At 38.2% G+C, this 22,219-nt stretch overlaps 1 protein-coding gene across 15 annotated transcripts in view; it reads right to left on the bottom strand.

The window, feature by feature from the left end:
• The window catches only part of Wdr33 (WD repeat domain 33), a 99,503-nt gene that overhangs the window by 73,899 nt on the left and 3,385 nt on the right, over positions 1-22,219 (bottom strand). For 3 of the 15 annotated variants that reach the window (XM_063258803.1, XM_063258802.1, XM_063258801.1), the window contains exon 2: positions 7,197-7,302. The exons of 8 other annotated variants lie outside the window; for them this stretch is intronic. The gene's annotated coding sequence lies outside the window, so the exon portion shown is untranslated. Of the gene's footprint in view, positions 1-7,196; positions 7,320-10,978; positions 11,111-22,219 lie in introns of all 15 variants that reach the window. 4 more of the 15 variants (XM_063258807.1, XM_063258806.1, XM_063258805.1 and 1 more) reach the window with 3 other exon arrangements.

Raw genomic sequence — 22,219 nt, 5'->3', positions numbered from 1 at the left:
AAGAAAGTAACTAAGACACCAGGTTAAACTACCAAGTTGCCTAGGCTGCACCTCAACTAGTGACTGCCCTGCCTCAGTTTCCCAGAATGCTGGGATCAGACACATGCACCACTGCAGAATAATTACCATTTTTAGCAGGGAATGGTGGTACACCCCTGTAACCTCAACACTCAGGAAGCTGAGGCAAAAGGATCACTGTGAGTTCAAGGCCAGTGTGAACTGCATAGTGAAATTCTATTATGGTTGATACATTGGGCCAACTTGAGAAGTTTAACTGAGAGACTCAGCAGGAAGACAAGCTCCCAACACTAAATATCCTCATCCTGTGCAAGAGGAAGGCACAGAGACTTTGTAAGTGCTATACCCTGGCCCTGAATGGAAGGGCTGGCCTATGTACAATATAAGGGAGGTGAAGAAGCTTATTTTCCTTTCTGCTCTGGCTACTGCCTTGGAAGTGTGGCCCCAGTACCATGTCACCTTTGTCTGGCAGTCAGCTGAGCATGGACTGAAACTTCCAAAAACCATAAGCTAAATAAACTTTTCTTTGCTTCACTTTGGGCATCAGGTATTTTGTCTCACCAACAAGACAAAAATAACCAAGACAAATTCTATCTCAAAAAGATTAATAAAAATGCATGTATATATATGTGGATGTGGAATGTGTTAATTCCAACTGTCTACTCTGGTATATTAGAAAGTATCTGAGTTGCTTGTACCCTGAAACCCTGCTATAATCATTTAGTTTCAGGGTTGTTTTTGTTATCAGCTCTACTACAAGGACAATCATGTCATCTACAAAGTTTTTCCTTCTCATTTAGTTCTTCTCCAATCTATATATCTATCCTTTTCTTTCTTATCCTACCAGCTAAGACTTCCAGAACAATACTGAATGAAAAAACAGTGGTGAGACAGGACATCCTTCTCCTGTACCTGAACATAGATGTAAAATAAGAAAGATTCGGGGCTGGGGATTTAGCTCAGCGGCATAAGTGCCTGCCTTGTAAGCAGGCAGTCCTGAGTTCGATCCCTGGTACCGATAAAAACGGAAAAATCAAAAAAAAAAAAAAAAAAAAAAGAAAAATAGGAGAGATTCTAGTTTCTCACAACTGACTATGATGCTCCTGTAAGGTTTTTGTGGCTGTTACATATCAATTTAAGGAAACTGTCCCAGGCTTTGTCAAATGTTTTTCTTTATATATTGATATGATCAAATCATTTTTTTCCTCATTAACTCTTTTCTCCCCATCCTATTCATGGTGATGGGGTGTTGTGGAAGCTTAAGGCTATGATCTTTTTTTAATTTTAAAGAAGGTAAAAGCCGGACATAGTGGCTCACGCCTGTAATCCCAGCACTCGGGAGGCTGACATGGGAGGATAGTTGCGAGTTGGAGACCAGCCTGGGCTACAAAGTGAGCTCGAGGTCAGCCTGAACTGCATAGCGAGACCCCGTCTCAAAAAAGACAAAATAAATAAAGAGGGTGAAACAAACTATAACAGAACAAAGCAGATCAAAAGAAAACAATATAAGTGACATACATTTCAAAGCAAGACAACAGGAAATCAACATTGGCCACTACAATGTCTCTTGTTTTCTTCTAAATAGTTGTCTATATCGTCATACACAATGAATTCATACAAAACAAAATAGCATAAAACTAATCAAAACACCGGGCGTGGTGGCTCACGCCTGTAATCCCAGCACTCAGGAGGCTGAGGTGGGAGGATCGTTGCAGAGTTTGAGGCCAGCCTGGGCTACAAAGTGAGCTCAAGGCCAGCCTGAACTGCATAGCAAGACCCTGTCTCAAAAAAGACAACAACAAAAAAAACTAATCAAAACAGAGTAATGGAGGCATTATAGGCCTTCAAAACCAGGCAATGGGAAAATCAATAATGGCCACCATAATGTCTTGTTCTCTTCAAAATATCGTCCATACTTTCAGACTAAAACCACTCTAAGGAAAGAATAAAATCATTACTGGATTCCACAGCATGATAACAGGAAATCAGTAAAATATCATAATGTCTCTTTTTCTTCAAAGTAGCTGTTCATGTCATCACATATAATTGTTTCTCATAAAATATTTAGAAGTTCTAGGCATGTATAAACCTCTACATGTATATCTATCCTTTCTGCATTAGAGGGGAAAACAAAAGAAAACAAATTACTAGAAAAACAAGAAACAAAAGACAAGTAACAATAGCAAGGAGCCCAAAACAATGATAATATAGGCCTTCAAAACAAGGTGGTAGGAACATAACTAATGTTGTTATTTTACATAGTGATCTTCAAAAGAGTTCCTCAGATCACCAGACACAAACATGCAAAATTGACCCAATCCTATGAACGTTAACTATTTTGTTCCAAGAACAGAATTTGTAGCACAATCATCTTAGCTTTCGTAAGTGTGTTTATACAAATTTAGGTATTTTTTATTTTCCCTTTTTTCCCCCTCCTTTTCCCTCAGATATTATATTTTATTCCTGTGAGCAGATTCACAGTATTGAGGATTTTATATCTTATGTACTTTTACCATTTCTTACATTAGGGAAACAATACAGGATTTACATATGTGAGTTTGATTTATTTCACTTGTGAGTATCGTCTCAAATTGTATCCATTTACCTATAAAAATCTCATGTGATCATTCTTTATAGCTGAGTAGTACTCCATTGTATAAAACTACCACATCTTTTTTATCCATTCCTTGATTGGTGAGTATTTAGGCTGTTTTCAAGATCTGGCTATTACAAATTGTGCTGCTAAAAAATATGGGTGCACATGAATCACTGATGTTTTCAATTCTTCTGGGAATATGCCTAGAAGTGGAATAGCTGTGTCAAATGGGATTTCCAATCCCAGCTTTTTGAGGAACCTCCAGACTGACCTCCACAGTGACTGTACCAGTCTACACTCCCACCAACAGTGCAGGTGAGTTCCTTTTTCTCCACAGCCTCTCCACCATTTATTGTTTGTAGTTTTCTTTAATTCTGGCCATTCTTTCAGGGTGAGATGGAATCTCAGTGTGGTTTTAATTTGCATTTCTCTAATGATCAATGATGCTGAACATTTTTTCATGTATTTATTTCCCATTTATGTTTCATCTGAGAACTGTGTATTCACCTCAGATGCCCTTTTTTTTTTATCGGTACCAGTGATAGAACTCACGACCATGCACTTGCAAGGCAGGTGCTTATGCTGCTGAGCTAAATCCCCAGCCCAAGATGCCCATTTTTGCATTGGATCTTTGAATTTCAGGGATCTGATTGTTTTAATGCTTTATGTGTTCTAGACAGAAGTCCTTTGTCTGAGGGACAGTTGACTAAGATTTTTTCAAAATTTATGGGTTTCTTTTATTCTGTTGGAGATTTCTTTTGACATGCAAAAACTTTTTTTTTTTTTTAATCGGTACTGGGGACGGAACTCACAGCCGCCTGCTTGCAAGGCAGGTGCTTATGCCGCTGAGCTAAATCCCCAGCCCCGCAAAAACTTTTTAAGATGAGATCCCAGTTATTGATTCTGCAAAGTATTTCCCATGTGGTTTGATTTTTGTTCATGAATTCTCTGCCTACCATTGTATCTTCAGGATTTCTACCTACTTTGTCTTAAAGCAGATTTAGTATTTCTGTTTTAATATTTAGATCTTTTTTTTTTTTTTAATATTTAGATCTTTGGGGGCTGGGGATTTAGCTCAGCGGAAATGCACCTGCATTGCAAGCAGGCAGTCGTGAGTTCGATCCCTGGTGCCAATAAAAATGAAAAAGACAAAAAAAAAAATTAGATCTTTGATCCATTCTGACTTTAGTTTAGTACATGGTGATAGGGATGGGTCTAATTTTAGTTTTCAGCATATGGAGAACTAGTTTTTCCAGCACCATTTATTAAAGAGACTATCTTTCTTCCAGTGAATGTGTTTGGCCCCTTTGTCAAAGATAAGGTGGCTGAGTGTGTTTGTAGTTGTATCTTCTAAACTATTCCATTGATCTTCAGGTCTGTTTTTATTCCAGTACTATGCTGATTTTATTGCAGTAGCTTTGTAGTATAGCACACTAAGCAAGTGTTCTATCACTGAGCTATAACCCTTCAGTCCCATTAATTGATTTTTAATACTGAACCAGTCTTGTATACTTGAAATAAATCCCTGCATAAAACTCTCATATGCTGTTGGATTTGATATATTAGTACTGTGTGGAGGATTCTTCATCTTTATTCAGGAGAAATACTGGTCTGTAGTTTTCCTTTCTTGTAATGTCTGTCCTATTTTGTTATTGGGACAATGCTGTCCTTAGTGATCTGAGTATTCCCTCTACCTCTATGTTCTGGAAGCAATTGTAAAGAAGTGGTATAATTTCTTCTTGCAATGACAGAAGCTAGATAGAGGCAGATGCCAATAGTTTCAGCTATTCAGAACACTTGAGGTTAGGATTCACTTGAATCCAAGTATTCAAGACCAGTCTGGATAACTCAGACACTCTCTTGAAAAAAGTTTAGTAGAATTAATCAGTGACCCTCTGGACTGGTGCTACTTTTCTGATTGGGAAAGTTATTGTTTATTGACTCACTCACTTTATCTCTCAAGCTCCCCCACCACTGTGACTTTGGGGAAAGGGCTATAAAGTATGCACAAAATGCTAGAGGAATCTGAGTCTATACACAAACAACTGAAAGTAGGGAAAAAGTTTTTGTACAATCAGGTTCATGGCAGCATTATATGAAGTAACTAAAAGATTAAAACAATTCCAATATCCACAACATATGAACAAAGAAAATGTAGTGTATGTAACATTCAATGGAGGGTTTCTGTTAGCTTGCTTGATTTTTCCTGTAGTATTAAGCACTGAGTCCAGCATCTCATGAGCTAAATCCTTGGGCCCATTTATTTTTTTGAGGTAGGGTCTCGCTGAACTGCTAAATTACTGGGTTGGGCTCAAACTTGCAATCCTCCTGCTTCCAGGAAGACTGAATCCTCCTCAGGCTTCCAGAATGCTGGAATTAACAGGTATACAACACTATCATACCTAGTTTGTGATGGAACATTACACAGCCTTAAAAAGGAAGAAAATTTTGGCACACATAGATAATGAACCATGAAGACATTAAGCTAAGTAAAGTAAGCCAGCCACAAAAGGACAAGTACAGTATGATTCCTTTGAGGTTTCCAGAATAGTCAGATTCCTAGAGATAAAAAGCACAACAATGATTCTACAAAGGCTGAGGGCTTCATTGTTTAATAACCACAAATTTTCAATTTATAAAGACTTCTACAGCTGGGCATGGTAATTCCAGCACTCAGGAGGCTGAGGCAAGAGGATCTCCATGAATTCGAGGCCAGCCTGCACTACAAACTGAGACACTCAACAACAAAATCTTCATAAGTTTTTCACTAAAATCTGCCTCTACTATACCTGTCTGCATGCCCTTCAACTTTTCCACCATGTAATAATCATGAGGCCTTTGCTAGATGCAGCCTCTCCATCTTGGACTTCTAGTCTCCAGTACTAGTTGAGCTATTCTTTACAGTAAAATGCATTTGCTGAGGCTCAAGCAATTTGCAATCCTCCACTGGCAAAATTCCTTTTAAACAGACCACAGATGGTTTACTCGCAAAAGTGACCGTGTTTCTAGTCAACTGCATGGATTTCAATTATATACAAATGATAATAAAGTAGTAATAGATTTTTTAAAAGAATTTTTTATTGAAATCTGAAATGTAGGGCTGGGGATTTAGCTCAGCGGCATAAAGCACCTGCCTTGCAAGCAGGCAGTCGTGAGTTCAATCCCTGGTACCGATAAAAAGGAAAAAGACAAAAAAAAAAAAAAGAAACCTGAAATGTAAATCTACACTAAACAGGACTCTAACTGCCCTTGAGAATACACCTCATATAACAATGCAACAAGCTGCATAACATTTTGCGACATTAAAAATGCATGGGCTGGAGATTTAGCTCAGCAGTGTAAGCACCTGCCTAGCAAGCACAAAACAGTGAGTTCAATTCCCAGTACCAAAAGGAAGGAAGGAAGAAAGGAAGACCCACCTAACATGTCAAGAGAAATTAAGTCTATCACTTTTACTTGAACTTCTCTAAATAGTTCAGTGTAATTATTGAAAACTGACATAAGAACCAAAACTAAAGCTTTTATTTTTCCAACCAAAGAGTCAAACTCACTCAGCTGGGCATTGTGACACATGCCTACAGTCCCAGCACATGGAAAGCTGAGGCAGGGAGACCACTGTGAGTTTAAGGCCACCTTGGGCTACGTAACAAGCTCAAGGCCAGCCTGAACTACATGACAAGACCCTGTCACAAAACCAAAATCAAACTCAACAAAGTCTCGTAACCAAAAGATTACATACATATTCATGCACAAGACCCTGGGGAGGTTTCATCCTCAAAGCAACAAACGAAAAAATCAAAAAACAGATACACATATTCATATTTATGCTCATGAACAATCCATATTCTTGGTTGACAAAATCAATTGCATAACCAACTACTAATTGCATTACATATATCAAATACATTCACACCTTAGGTTGTGCAAAGCTACTTTAGATATGATACCAAAAGTCAAGCATCAAAAGAAAAATTAGGTAATATTCACATTATCAACGTTAGAAAATTATTGCTTCAATTGCACAATTAAGAAAATAAGAGCCAGATATGATGGAATATATCCCAGCACTCAGGAGAATGAAGCATGGCAAGGGCAGGTTCAAAGCAAGCGTGGGCAACACAGTTAGATTGTGTCTCAAAAAACAGTGCTATAGGGGGCTGGGGATTTAGCTCAGCGGCATAAGCGCCTGCCTTGCAAGCAGGCAGTTGTGAGTTCGATCCCTGGTACCGATAAAAACGAAAAAAAAAAAAAAAAAAACAGTGCTATAGTATTTCCAGCATCATAAAGCTTATTTCTGTAAACTGACTTGGATAGATGTAAAATGAGTTTGACTCTACTGCTATATATGCAACTAAGATTTGGTTAAAGCTTTGTTTAGATAGAAATGTCACACCATCTGAAAAACTGTGACTGTATAGAGTAATGCCACAATAAACTAAACCTTTACTATATAACCTTTAATATCTGACTTCGGAAACTAAGTGACACAATATTATTAATGAATCGAAAAAGTAAAACTAGGAATGTATAGATCTTGAATATGGAGACACAGGCCAAAAAGTAGCCATATTCAGAATGTTACCTGCACCCTGGAAGCAGGCTAAGAGAAACATCTGGATTCGCAAGCTTTCTTGCTCATATGCAGTTAAGCAGAAGGTGCAGGATCCCCCTCCACACTGACAGAAGACCTGCAACAGAATTTAGACTATAATATAAATAGAACTATAAAGACTTTGATTTTTACATTTTGTACTTTGACAACTATACGGGGGGGGGGTTGATTTGTTTTGTTTTTCAATGTCTTTTTTCAACTTTTCTTCGCCACTTCCTCTCTTTCATATTCCCTTTTCCTTTCTTTCCCCCGTTCATCTACCAAATACTTATTTCTCTGCACATGTTCAAGTTAAGAATTAATCACTAATTTAATCCAAACAGTAACTTTCATAGGTATGACAGCATAACCATGACCAAAACTGTGAATGAGGACCAAAGATAAAATAAGCACCAAAAAATTAGTAAGTTCCTTCAAAATCTAATTACATTTCCTTCCCTTTATATCTCTCCCACTACTCCTACAAATATTCTGAAATCCCCACATTAGCCCTTTATTCAAGCTAAAAAAAAATAATTCCAACAAAGTGTAATCTGTTTTTTACCAACTGATATTTTTCCCCTTTCCTTACTGATTTAACTTCTAATTCCTCTTTCTTTGTTGTGCCCTCCCTCCACAGCCCAGTTTAACTGTTAGTAGCAATACAGTACAGTTGGTAAAGGAACTGGTAAAGTTGTTTGTTTGTTTGTTTTTAACTTTTTATCGGTACCGGGGATCAAACTCACAACCACCTGCTTGCAAGGCAGGTGCTTATGCCGCTGAGCTAAATCCCCAGCCCCAGGAACTGGTAAAGTTTTAAAAGTACATGATTTATATATGATTGGATTTGCTGTCACTGTTTTAAGTAGGAATTCTCTCTTTACAAAATAGTGAAAGGTATGATCCCCCTAAGCTGAGTAAATCAAAAAGTAAAATAGCAAAACAAAATGAAAAATGAAAAAGTAAAACTTTTCAAAATGACTGTAAGTAAGAAGTCAACATGCAGGAAAGACCTCCTGTGAGTTGACACCATTCACAGACTGTGGGAGTGGGATCAACAAGAAGCTAAGAGGAGTTATGAAGAGCTGACTGGGGGAGAGCCAAATGTTAGCCCCTTCCAGCACAAAGAGAGATAAGAACAGCCAGGGTTCACTCCAACCCCAAGTGATCTACAGATCCAGAGAAACTCAGGCTGTGATGATAGCTAGTGGTAAAATACAACTTAATGCTTATAGTGTTTATTGATTCACTGACACTGCAGGCCTAAAGCCTGATCATTCATTCAGAGAATAACAATTCACAATATAGCATATATGAAGGATCTCTTTCTGAAGGTGGTGGTCATTGTTAATTCCCTATTATCTTATTTCAAAATCTTGATTTATTCTCTCATTATTTTGTTTGGTTGGGTTTTATTCTGTTTTATCTTATTTGATTTTGCTGTATCTGATGGCAAGCACAGCTATTTCAAAAATAACACGATACATTACAGTGGCCATTTTGGTTTACTATTATCTTATTTTAAAGTCCTGTACTGCATTCATTGTTTTGATTTTACTGGTTCTATTCTGCTTCTGTTTTGTTTAATTTTACTACTCTGAAGGTATCTGCAGCTATTTTGAAGACAGTATAACAGGCATTATAGTAACTATTGTTGATTTCCTGTTACCTTGTTTTGAAATCCTGTGTCATTTACATTGTCTATTGGCTTTATTCTAAAATAAAAATTTTTTAAGACTTAAAAAAGTAAAAATGATAAAAACAGCTGCTGTAGTTATCAAAGTTTGGGACTCACCTTAAACAAAAGTTATAAAAAGAAGTCAGAAGCAAATCAGACTTCAAATATCTACAGTACTGAAAGAAATTATTAGCTTTATTTAAAGACTTCTTCAGTCTCACAACTGCTATTTTTTTTGGTGCCAGAAATTGAACTTACAAACCTCGTACTTGCCAGGGAGGCACAGTGCCACTGAGTTATATCCCTGGCCCTACAACTATATTCTTAAACTGAGAAGACATACCTCAGGAAAAAAAACATGACTGCAAGTTATTACACATGTATTTCACCATGTGCGTGTATGTTACATAAATTTCAGTTGCACACAAGAATACAGTGAAGGTGTCTAACAGTTGAGTGACTAAAAATTTGTTGAGAATTTCGGTTTCTTTTTTCTTTTTGGTGGCAGACATTGGATCCATAAGCATTCAATCTACTACTAAACTACATAAAACTCAGTGCGAAGATTTGCAGTTTATACCTATTATCTTGGCACAATTAGTAGCTCTTCTTTTCACCCTCAAGTTTCCTCAAAATAGATGTTAGGGAACACACTATAGCATAACAGAGTTCAAAGCTAAAGCTACTTTGATTTTTAAAACAGGAACAGAGTTCACTGATATGGAATGATTTCTTCAACATTATTAGATCAAAAAAAAGTCATGAATATAGGTACATTAGCTAGGTGTAGTGCCACACACTTACGGTCCCAGGTATTGAGGAAACTTATGAGTACAGAAGTTCAAGACTAGCCTGAAAAATATATCAAGACTTATAAAAGAAAGGAAAACTTCCAAGTAGTCAGGAAGTGGAGTAGGAATATTCAAAGTTGGGAGGCCAGCCTGACAAGCTAGCAAGAACACAATGCGATGCAACAATGAACAAATCAATGGGTTGGAGATACACAGCTCAGCACTAAAGCACTTGTCTAGCACATGCAAGGTCCTGGATTTAATTCCCAGTTCAAAAGACAAACAAGGAAGACAGGGATTAAAATGGTACAGACAGTCAGCAAAATAATGCCTCTCTAGGACCTGGAATCAAAACACAAGAAAAACAATTAACTTAGTGACTTGAAGAAAAAAAGCAGATCTCTGGAAATCAGAAGAGCTGACAAGAAAACTAGAAACCAGAGAAGCCAGAGAAATGAAGCATGACAGAAGAAAGAACAAAGAAGTTTGGAATGCAGACCACAGCTCTCAGGGATAATGACCTGTCTCCACAAGTGCAAGGTAACAGGGAAAGGGTTGCCAGCTCCAGGGAGAAACAGCAGACCAGGCCAGCAGCACTACACCCCCACCCCCAAGCAGCACTAGTCCCAAGAAAAGTCCACAGTTATTGTAAACTGCAATAATAGTGTGGGGTTTTATTCCAAAAGTGACTCCTTATGCATGGGAAGAAATACAGGGCCAGCATCCACCATTGGAGAGTTTCTAATCAGGAGCCATTCTGGGAAGGAGTTCATTGTTTAATACAAAGCAACAGAACAACTACACTTCAGGGTTTCTAGGATCACTCTACTGGTGATTAGGTGGGAAATGACCACAAATGACACCGGTAGAGAGGATATGGGTTAGAAATAGGCCCCCTAAGAAGCCTGAGAGCAGACCAAGGATATAGTATCCTGTGCTCTGAGCTGAGAAATAAGGCCTGTCCTGTGGGGCTTTTAGAGAGAAACTTAATGTTGGCATTAAGTCTAGATGACTTCTTGATCTCTCACCAGGATCTATTGCCTACATCCAACACAGAGTTCTGTGGACCACCTGGGTCACACACTGGGATATATAGATAAAGGGGCTCTGGAGCGGGGTAAGGGGGCACCTCACAAACACACATGCCACAGAGCTAAGCTACAGCAGTGCTTTGGGCCATACAGAGCGACACAAACTGGTAGCTGCCAAAAGATAGTCACCATTAATCAACCACAGACCAGAATTCAGCATTCATACACAAAAACACAAACATGCAAAGGACATAGCTCTTAGTAGTGACTTACTGAGCTGGGTGTGGTGGCTCATGCCTATAATCCCAGCACTCAGGAGGCTGAGGCAGGAGGATTGTTGTGAGTTCGAGACCAGCCTGGGCTACAAAGTGAGCTCAAGGCCAGCATGAACTGCATAGCGAGACCCTGTCTCAAAAAGACAAAAAAAAAAAAAAAAATAGTGACTTACCATCCCTCCCTTATATCTGGTAGACTTCAATATGGTAAACCCTGGACAGAAATCACTCATTCAAAAACACAGCAATTGGAGGGGGGTACATTGCTTTTTTCCCCCCCACCATTGTTTTGTTTTGTTTTGAGGGCTTTTCTGCACTTTATTTTGCTGGGGTATTTTTTTTCATTCTTTTTGTTTATTCTTTATATTAATTTTCTTTATCTCCTTAACAGAATCGCATCTCACATTTCTGTCATTTTCCTTTTATTTCAAGTTTTACTTTTTCCACTTTCTCCTTCCCCAACCCTTCCTTCATCTTTACTAGTATTATTAGAAAGCTTTATTAACTGTTAGATACTTGACTTAATGCTATGTTTGTTGAATTCTATTGTTAATGGCATGGTTGCGGGGTTTACTAGATACTATATGCCAATATTTGGTCTGTCTTTATGACATTACTATAATTAAAGATCTCTTTTCTATTACTAAGAGTTACAGTAAGTGGTAGTTTGTCTGTTTGTTTGTTTGCTCTTTTTCCTTTTTATCAGTACCAGGGATCGAACTCACAACTGCCTGCTTGCAAGGCAGGCGCTTATGCTGCTGAGCTAAATCCTCAGCCCCATAAGTGGTAGTTTGTATCAGTTATGTGAATGTTTGGTTTTGATTCTATTATTGCTGATTTAACCACTATTACCAGGGTGACAAAGTTGTTACTATTAACTGGTTTTTACTATTTGTCAATAATGGTTTGTCTTTGTGTCATTAAGACTTTTGCTGTAGTTACTGGGCCAATTACGATACACTCTCACTTCTTGAATTTAATGCAGGTGGTCAGTTCTCAGGACAGAAGCAAAGGCTACTATCAGTCACAGTGCATCACCAGGAAGTAGACACTACAACAATCTCCACACTGGCAATGATTTTTCCATTACAATCCTCAGTATGCATACACACAAAAAGAAACATGAGAAAATAGGCAACAAAATATCTCCAAAAACTCCCAACTCCCATAAAGCTGATCCATGGGGCATGGAACGGGAGAAAAATCTAAAGCTAAACCACTAAATTACATGAAATGATAACACAGGAACCCCCCCCAATCACACACAATAAGGTACTTGATGAGCTCAAAGATGATATAACCAGATAATGGACATAATTACTAAATAAAATGATTAAAAAAAACAACATGAATGCCAGGGATTTAGATCAGCAGCTTAAGCACCTGCCTGGCAAGCATGAGGTTGTGAGTTCAATCCCCAGTACCAAAAAAAAAAATATGAATGACAGCTGGGCACAGTGGTGCATGCTTGTAACTCAGCACTTGAGAGGCTGAAGCAGGATGACTGCTGCAAACTCACTGCCTGGGCTAGTGAGTTCAGGGCCAGTGTGAACTACATAGTGAGACCGCATCTCAAAAAACAAACAAACAATAATAATAATGATGATGACCAGTTTAGCAAAATACATTAAACAGAAATCCAGGATATAAATTCTATCAAAAGTTTAGGTAGCAGAAGTGATCAGAACTAAAAGGCAGGACTGATGCAGGTGACCATATACAGCACCTTAAAGACAACAAGAGAACATGGATAACGGATTAAAAAGTTGTTAGATCAAAGAACACTTAACCATGAATGACATAAAAAATTGATTTGCAGGAAACTTTCTAAGGTGTGATAAAGAATAGGAACAGCCACAATCAGAAAAGAATTTCTCAACTGGTGTGGTAGAGCACCCTGTAATCCCAGCACTTGGGAGGCTGAGGCAAGGAGGATCTTTGCAATTTGAGACCAGCCTGAACTACAAAGTGAGTTCAAGGTCAGCCTGAACTGCATGGTGAGACCCTGTCTCAGAAAAAAAAAAAAAAAAAGGAAACAAAGAAAAGAATTTCTCTATTACACATCATGACCAAAATCCATGAAGTCAAAACTGAGAGAATCTTAAAAGCTATTAAAACCAAAGCAACAACTCACTTATAAAGGTGAACCCCTTAAAATTACAGAACACTTCTCAACACATAGCTTAAAGACCAGAAAAGCTTGGAATTAAGTACTTCAAGCCCCAAAAGAAAATTTGTGACCTTACTGATATAGCCTACAAAACTACCTTTTTCAAGGTTGATGGAAATAAGAAGTCCTTCCATGACAAAAAGCACTTTAAGAAATTCATGACTACCAAACCAACACTACTAAGAAAAATTCTCAAGGACATTCTATAAAGAAACAATGAAGAAAATTATGCCAGTCCACTGGAAACGGTACATCAAGCACGTTGGGCAGTTAAACAGAAGGGAAATGAGGTTCAGCACCAGGAAAATAATGCAATGACAGGACCATGTCAGTACCTTTCAGGAGTAACTTTTGATGTGACTAAACACCACCACAATCAAAATACACAGGTGGGCAGAATGGATCAACCAGCAAAATTCAACAGTATACTGTATATAAGAAAATACATTTAATCCAAAAGCTCACATCCTGAAAACCAAGGATGGAAAATAATATTCCATGTAATGGGAGTATGAAAAAAAGCAGGAATAGCTATCCTAATTTCAGACAAAGTGTACTTCAAGTCAAAACTGATGATCAAAAGAGGTAAAGGTCACTACATATTGGGGCTGAGGATTTATCTCAGCGACGTAAGCGCCTGCCTTGCAAGCAGGCAGTCATGAGTTTGATCCCCGGTACCGATAAAAAGGAAAAAGACAAAAAAAAAAAAGGTCACTACATATTAAGAGACTCCAACAGCCAGGCGTGATGGCTCATGCCTGTAATCCCAACACTCGGGAGGCTGAGGTGGGAGGATCATTTCGAGTTTGAGACCAATGTGAGTTTGAGACCAGCCTGGGCTATGAAGTGAGCTCAAGGCCAGCCTGAACCACATAGCAAGATCCTGTCTCAAAAAAGAAAAAAAAAGAGACTCCTGTAACAGAAGAGATAACAATTATTAACATATATGCAAACACTGGTGTGCCCAACTTCATAAAACAAATGCAAAAAAGAAAATGCTGTTAGACATAAAAGATCAGATAAATTTGTTTGTAATCCCAGCACTTGGAAGGCTAAGGCAGGCTTGCCACAAATTTGATGCCAGCCTGGATTTCACAGTGAGTTTAAGACCAGCCTAACCTGCATAAGCAAAATCCTGTTTCAAAAAACCTAAAAAGCTGGGCATGATGATACCCACCAGTAATCCCAGTACCTGGGAGGCCCTGAGGCAGAACTGCTGTGAGTTCAAGGCCAGCCTGAACTACATAGGAGCCTGTTCTCAAGAAGACCAAAAATAATAATAAAATTATGCAAATACACGGAAATTAAACAATATAGTATTCTCTTGAATTTGACTCAATGGGTCACAGAAAAAAATCAAGGGAGAAATTAGGCAATTCCTAGAATCAATAATACCAATAAAACATACCACAATCTATAGGACACAATGAAAGCAGTTCTAAGAGAGAAATTTATAGCAGCAAATGCCTACAACAGAAAAGCCCAAATAACCTAGTAAGCAGTCTAAAGTCCTGGAGAACAAGAATAATCGAAATCCACTCAGGAGTGTTAGACAAACTTTTATCTTATCAAAAAAAGGAAAGAATAAACCCAAGTCAATGCAATTAGAAATGAGCAAAATAGGGGCTGGGGATTTAGCTCAGCGGCATAAGCGCCTGCCTTGCAAGCAGGCAGTCGTGAGTTCAATCCCCGGTTCCGAGAAAAAGGAAAACGACAAAAAAAAGAAGAAATGAGCAAAATGAAATCAAAACAGACACCACTGACATCCAAATCAGTAACTACGTTGAAAACCTATACTCCAATAAACTTAAAGATTCAGATGAAACTAATATTCCTATATACATATGAATTACAATTGTTCAACATAAGCTAATCAAAAAATGTTAACGTGTCACATAAAAATCATGATCATCTCAATAGATAGCAGAAAAATACCTCTGACAAAATCTGGTATCTATTCATGAAAAAAAAAAACAAACCTTCAACAAAATAGGTACAGTTGGGCATGGTGAGGCACACCTATAATCCCAGCATTAGGGAGACAGAGACAGGAAAATTCCTACAAATTCAAGGCCAGTGTGGGCGACACAATGAGTTTGGGGCAATCTCAACTACACAGGAAGACCCTGTCTCAACTTTAAAAAATAAATAAAAGAAAAAAAGAAAACAAAAATAAACAGGACCTCATTTCAACCTGATAAAAGCCATTTACGACAAAACTACTGCCAACATTATATTAAGTGGGAAAAACTGAAAAGTTTCCCCTCTAAAATCAAGAACAAGATGAGGATGAACACCACTCCTGTTCATTATAGTACAATACTTAAAACTTTTGTCAGAGCTATCAGGCAAGAAAAAGAAAGAAAAGGGATACATATAGAAAAGGACAAATGGTGGCTGGGGATTTAGCTCAGCAGCATAAGCGCCTGCCTTATAAGCGCATGGTCGTAAGTTTGATCCCCAGTAAAGATTTGCATTCAAAAAAAAAAAAAAAAAAAAGGAAAAACTATCCTTATTTGCAGAAGACATGATCCTATTTTTTGGCTTTTCTGAGAAAGAGTTATGCTGGGATTATAGGCATATACCATCACACCCAGCCTACATGACATGATATAAACGATATTTTACATACAAGACCTCAAATCTTCCACCAAAGAATCAAATTAAATAAGGCAACAGGATAACAACAACAAAATCTTCGAGGCATGGTGGTGCATGCCTCTAGCCTGTAATCCCAGCACTCAAGAGGTTGAAGAGGCTGACACAGGAGGATTGCTATGAGTTCAAGGCCAGTATGGGCTACACAGTGAAACCCTGTCTCAAAAGACAAAAATAAGTAAATTTAAATAAAAATTGTATATATATATATATATATATATATATATACACATATATAGTAACAAAATAAATGATAATAGGAAGTAGGGAGATCTTTTTAAATGGGAAGAGAAAAAAATATTGGAGGGAGAAAAGAAGGAAGGGAGATGAAGGAGGGGAGATGTGTTATGTGTACTAATTATCCACAATAAAAGTAATCATGAATTACACCTACTGCAAACATACAATAAAAATTTTTTTTGTTTTTTTTTGTTTTGGAGACAAGGTCTCACTATGTAGTTCAAGCTTTTGTTTGTTTGTACTGGGGATTGAACTCATGATCTTGTGCTTGCCAGGTAGGCACTTGTGCCACTGAGCTAAATCCCCTGCTCACTATGTATTTCAGACTGGCTTTGAATTCAGTTTGTATTCTGGGCTGGCCACAAACTCACAGTGATTCTCCTACCTCAGCCTCCAAAGCGCTGGGATAACAGGCATGTGCCACCATGCCCAGTTACTAACAAAACTTTAAAAGAAGGAAATCAATACACAAAAATCAGCCAACGATTTAGGTCAGCAGTGTAAGCACTTGCCTGGCTGGCAACCATGAAGTTATGAGTTGGTATGTACCAAAAAAAAAAAAAAAAAAAAAAAATCAACACTGTACCAAGTGTAGTAGTTCATGCCTATCATCCCAGCATTTGGGAGATTGAGGCAGAAGGACTATTGTGCGTTCAAGGCCAGCTTAAACTACACAGTGAGACTCTGTCTCCAATACAAAAGGGAAATACATACTGTAACAGGCATACTATAATTAGGCTTTAACCTAACAAAGGCATTGAAAGAACTCTATAAGGAAAATTATATGACTCTAAAAAAAGATTGAAGAGGACATCACAAAAACAGAACTCTGAACATGGTGGCAAATCTCTGTAATCCCTGCCCGTAGGAGGCTGAGAGAAGACACTGGTCACAAGTTTGAGGCCAGCCTAGGCAACACAGTAGTTCAAGACTAGGCTGAATTACAAAGTAAGATTCTATCTCAAAGAACAAAAGAAGAAAAAAAGAAGGCAGGGCAAGGCAAAGCAAAAGCAAAGCAAGGCATTCCAAGTTCCTAGACTGGCAGAACCAGTATAGTCAAAATGGCCACAGTCCTCCAAAACTGTTATATAGCTTTAATGCAATCCCAATCAAACAACCAACAGCATTCCTCACAAATCTAGAGAAAACAAGTCTAAAACTAGAACCATTATGACAGACAGTATGGAAATTCTGCAAAAAACTAAAAATAGAAATTCAATTGGACCCAGCTATTCTCCTAGGCATCGTTCCAAAAAAGTTAGACACCTCATATTAAAATGATACATGAATACCCATGTTTATAAGACTGTAAAATAGCTAAATCCTGGACATAGCTTATATGTCCATCAACAAATGGATGAGTAAAGAACACAGTGGAGAACTGCTCTGGTATAAAAAGAATAAATTTAAGTCATCTGTAGGAAAATGGATACACCTTGAGACCATAACGTTAAGTGATGTAAGCCAGATACATGAGCTTTAGATATCGCATAGTTTCTCTTACATGAGAAACCCTAAATATAAATAAAGGAGAAAAAGAAAAAACAGATATTAGGAAACAGGTAGATAGATCTTTTACAAAAGAAATGCGATTCTTGAGGAAGGGATAGGAGATGGGTATGAAAAATTACATGTCACCATTATGTACTACAAATATGTACTAATTTTTTAAAATATTTTAAAGTTTTCTAGGGGCTGGGGATTTAGCTCAGCGACATAAGTGCCTGCCTTGCAAGCAGACAGTTGTGAGTTCGATACCCGGTACCGATAAAAAGGAAAAAGACCAAAAAAAATTTTTTTTTGAAGTTTTCCAATAAAATCTGATTTAAAAAGCAAAACAAAAAACTTAAATTTAGATGGTGAATACTGCTATGTCATTTTAACAACTGTTTTCTAGAAATTAGCTGGGTGGAGAAGCCTGTAATTCCAGCTACTGAAGAAGCTTGAGGCAAGAGGATCTCAAATTCCAGGCCAGCAGGGGCAACTTATAGAAACTCTCATCTCAATACAAAAAGGGGGCCTGGGATTTAGCTAAGTGGCACAAGTGCTTGCCGGGCCAAGGTTGTGAATTTGATCCCTGATACCAAAAAAAAAAAAAAAAAAAAGAGGGGCTGCAGGCAATAGAACACTTGCCCAGCATGTTGAGGCCTTAGGTTCAATGGAGGAGGGGGCACCAGATGGAGCTCAGTGCTGAGCCCTGGGTTCACCAGGACCCCAAAAGAGAAAATCCTAGGGTCACAGGTATACACAGCATACTAACATGTTTCTAATGGGGAAAATAAAGGTAGTAATAAAGCACTTACAAATAAAAGCAAGACTTACTCTTTCCACACACAGCACTGTACCATTAAATTTTAAACCATGTAAATATTTAACTCTTTTTGCAGAGTGGGGACCTACATTAAGGGCTTCACACAGTCAAGAAAAAAGGATACTCTAATAACAAACAAAAGTCAAACTTGAAAATCAAAATAAAGATATCAAATAAACAAAACTGTTATTTCAAGCAGGTTTCTCAACATAGTTCTCTGTGCATCTCCAGTGCCATATTTCCTACGTAAGGGGTTTATACACAGCTACATTCCCAGCTTTTAGTATGTATTTTGAGGAAAGCAAAGGAGGAAATAAATAAAATGCAGTTAGCAGGATCATTGTAAATCTGAATCTATTTTGTGTGAAAGAAATCCCAAGAATAAATTTGTGTTTCAATTTAAAATACCAATGTAAACTAATGTCTTACTTATAAAAAAAAAAAAAAAGTTTTCTAGCTCTGGTTAATAAAAAGGGCCCTAAAAGCAAATGCACTCCAGCAGCAATGCACACATCACCTGGCATCTAAATTTTAGTCTATAAATAAAAATTTCCATCAAAGAAGCAGGGCACCTTAGAGAAGTGGGAGACTTCTTTAAAAATCAAGAAAACAGGGCTGAGGATTTAGCTCAGTAACATAAGTGCCTGCCTTGCAAACATAGTCGTGAGATCGATGCCCAGTACCAAAAAAGAGAGAGAAGAAAGCTGGGCATGGTGGCACATACCTGAAATCTTCAGAGGCTGAGGTAGGAAAATCACTGCAAGCTCAAGGCCAAACTAGGCTACACAGTGAATTTAAGGCCAATGTGAACAATATAGCAAGACTCTTATCTCTTCTCCCAGAAATAGGGAGGGAGATCCCAAAACATTAGACCTAATTACAGGCCATAAAGAGCCCTTGGTTGGACTGTCAGCACTGCCATTAAGAGTCTTTGGCATGGGCTAGGGATTTAGCTCAGCTTAGCTCAAGCACTTGCCTGGCAAGCTCAAGGTTGTGGGCTTGATACCAGGTACAAAAGAAAGTCTTTGGCTTTTCCTAACTTCATTTTTCTGTTTTGGGGGGTATGTTTGTTTGGTTGGTTGGTTTTTTGTTTTGGTTTTGCAGAGCTGGAGATAGAACCCATGGTTTCACATACACAAGGCAAGCACTCTACCAGCAAGACACACCTCCAGCCACCAAAGTTTTTTCTTTTTTTACAAAAAATAGCAAATAAAGATTATAAACAATAAACAGATTAGGGGTCAGGGATTTAGCTCAGCATCATAAGCGCCTGCCTAGCAAGCTCAAGGTTATGAGTTTGATCCCTGGTACCCCTGAGAGATTAGAAAACCTCTCAATGAAACAAACACCTCAGCCAACAATTGATCATAGGTGGAAAATATTGGACATAAATTACTCAATGCCAACATTATCACCCTACAGATCAGGTACAATTGGAAAAAGCAAAACATACCCTTTAGTAAAGAAATGTGGTCAAAGGGGCCAGGTATAGAGCTCAGTGGCACAGTGCCTGTCTGGCAAGCACCAAGTCCAGCGTTCAATTTTCAGTATCAAATAACAAAAAGGAAAGAAATGTCATCAATACCATGTTAAGGACTGGAGACATAGCTTAGTGGCACAATACCTGCCTGGCAAGCACAAGGTCCTGAGTTTAATCCCTGGTACCAATAGTAAAAATAAAGAAAGAAGCTTTAATATCATGTTAACCAAATAAACTGAGCTCCACTACCCTACTCAGGGAGCATCACTAGGAAAACCAGACATTCTGTCCTTCCTGATATAATGCAATATAACTGATATATCATCACCTATGAAGTTTTTAATGCCGAAATATTATTTAATCAAGCCTAAATCTAATCTCAGTCTGTAAGAAACACAAATAAGTGCTGGGGGACCAGGGATACAGCTTAAGTACGCACCAGCCTTGCATGCATGATGTCAAAGTTATATTTCCAGTACCTCGTCCCAATGCCAAGTGTGATGGCTTACCCTGTAATCCCAGCACTCACAAGGCTTAGGCAGGAGAACCACCATGAGTTCAAGGGCAGCATGGGCCATATAGCAAGTTCAAGGCCAGCCCACACTACAAAGCAAGATACTGTCTCAAAAAAAGGGGAGGCAGAAGAGAAGGAGGAGCAAAAGAAAAGCCTAAAATGTGGAACTTTCCAGTTAGAGATAGGGTCACACTACAGTATATTGCCCAGGCTGGCCTGGAAATCCTGGACTCAAGTGATTCTGAGTGGCTGGAACTACAGACATGGCAGCCTCATCAGGTTATTTGGAACATTCTTTTTAAAAAATGATGGGGGTCTGGGGATTTAGCTCAGTGGTACAAGTGCCTGCCTGGCAAGCACAAGGTCACAAGTTCGATCCCCAGTACCAAAAAAAAAAAAAAAAAAAAAACCATAAATAAATAATAAATAAATAAATAAATAAATGATGCTGGGGCTGGGGATTTAGCTCAGTGGTATTAAGTGCCTGCCTTGCAAACATAGTCATGAGTTCGATCCCCAGTACTGTTAAAAAACAAAAAAGAATGATGCTAGGAGGCAAGACACTGGAGTTCAGTGGTACACTGCATGTTTACCATGTGTGAGGTCCCTGGTTCAATGGCTGCAACTGAAAAAAGAACAAAAGACAATGCAGCCAGGCAAGGTGGCACATGCTGTAATAGGAGCACTGTGGCAGGATAACTCAGGTCTGAAAATTCAAGCCTAGCCTGGGCAACTTGGCAACTTAAGAGATACTTTATCTCAAAATAAAAAAAAAATGTAAAAAATACTGAGGATGTAGTTCAGTGCAAACATCTTAGGTTCAATCCTCAGTGCTGGGGAGAAAAAAAGATTTAACGGGGACAGCCTTAGTCAAAACAAAGGTATTACAAGCTAGAACATAATTTCAAAGAAAAATGTATAGAACTAATAAGAAAAGAATAGCAATATTTCAAGAATGTATCTTGAGGCATTAAAGGAAAATACAGAATTTCTACAATTTGTTTTCAAATGTCGGTGAGGTAGTATGCAGTTAAAGAAAAATGGCTAAATGTTAATTTCAAACACAAGATATTTGCATGTTAATTGTACTACTTGTAAATTTTCTACATACCTGAAATTTCTCATAACAAACAAAATTGAAATGCAACCAGAATATCTCAACAAAAAACTGCTCCTTAAAAGTATCCTAACTGGGCCGGGGATTTAGCTCAGTGGCATAAGCACCTGCCTGGCCTGTGAGATGGTGAGTTCCATCCTTGGGGGGGGGGGGGTCCCTAACTAACCAGGCATGGGGTGCACATCTGTAATCCCAGCCACTTGGGAGGCTTAGGCAGGAAGATTATCATGAGTTTGTGGTCAGCCTGGGATATACAGCGAATTCAAGGCCAGCCTGAACTGCACAGTGAGACCATCTCAAAAAAAAAAAAAATCACAAATGAACAAACAGATGAGAGGAAGAGGAGAAAAGAGAAGAGGAGGAAGAGGAGAAAAGAAAGATGGCCAGCCTGCCTAACTGAAGCTCAAGAGAATTTAACTTACCCAATACAAAAAATCCTATTTTAGGGCTAGGAGTGTTGCTCAACGGAGATCCATGCACTTAACATACAGAGGTTCTAGATTTAATTCCTGGCACAAAAAAGAGCTAGTTTAAAAAAAAAAAAAAAAAAGAGCTAGTTTATTAAGTCTGAATTTAAACCTAAGTGAGTCTGCTACTGAAACTCATGATTCTCTCCATTATTACCAGTGCTAAGGATTTATAAACATTCAATTTATGAAAATAAAGTGCAACACAAACTTAATGAAGTTAACTGCTCTACCAAAAAATTACTAAAATGTTCAAGAACCAGAAAGAGAATCATGTGCTTC

Source organism: Cavia porcellus, unplaced genomic scaffold (assembly GCF_034190915.1).
Source record: "Cavia porcellus strain 051 isolate PalLab524CR breed Dunkin Hartley unplaced genomic scaffold, mCavPor4.1 scaffold_12, whole genome shotgun sequence".
In the NCBI taxonomy this organism is placed as follows: domain Eukaryota; kingdom Metazoa; phylum Chordata; class Mammalia; order Rodentia; family Caviidae; genus Cavia; species Cavia porcellus.
This window is presented reverse-complemented; position numbering and strand designations above follow the sequence as displayed.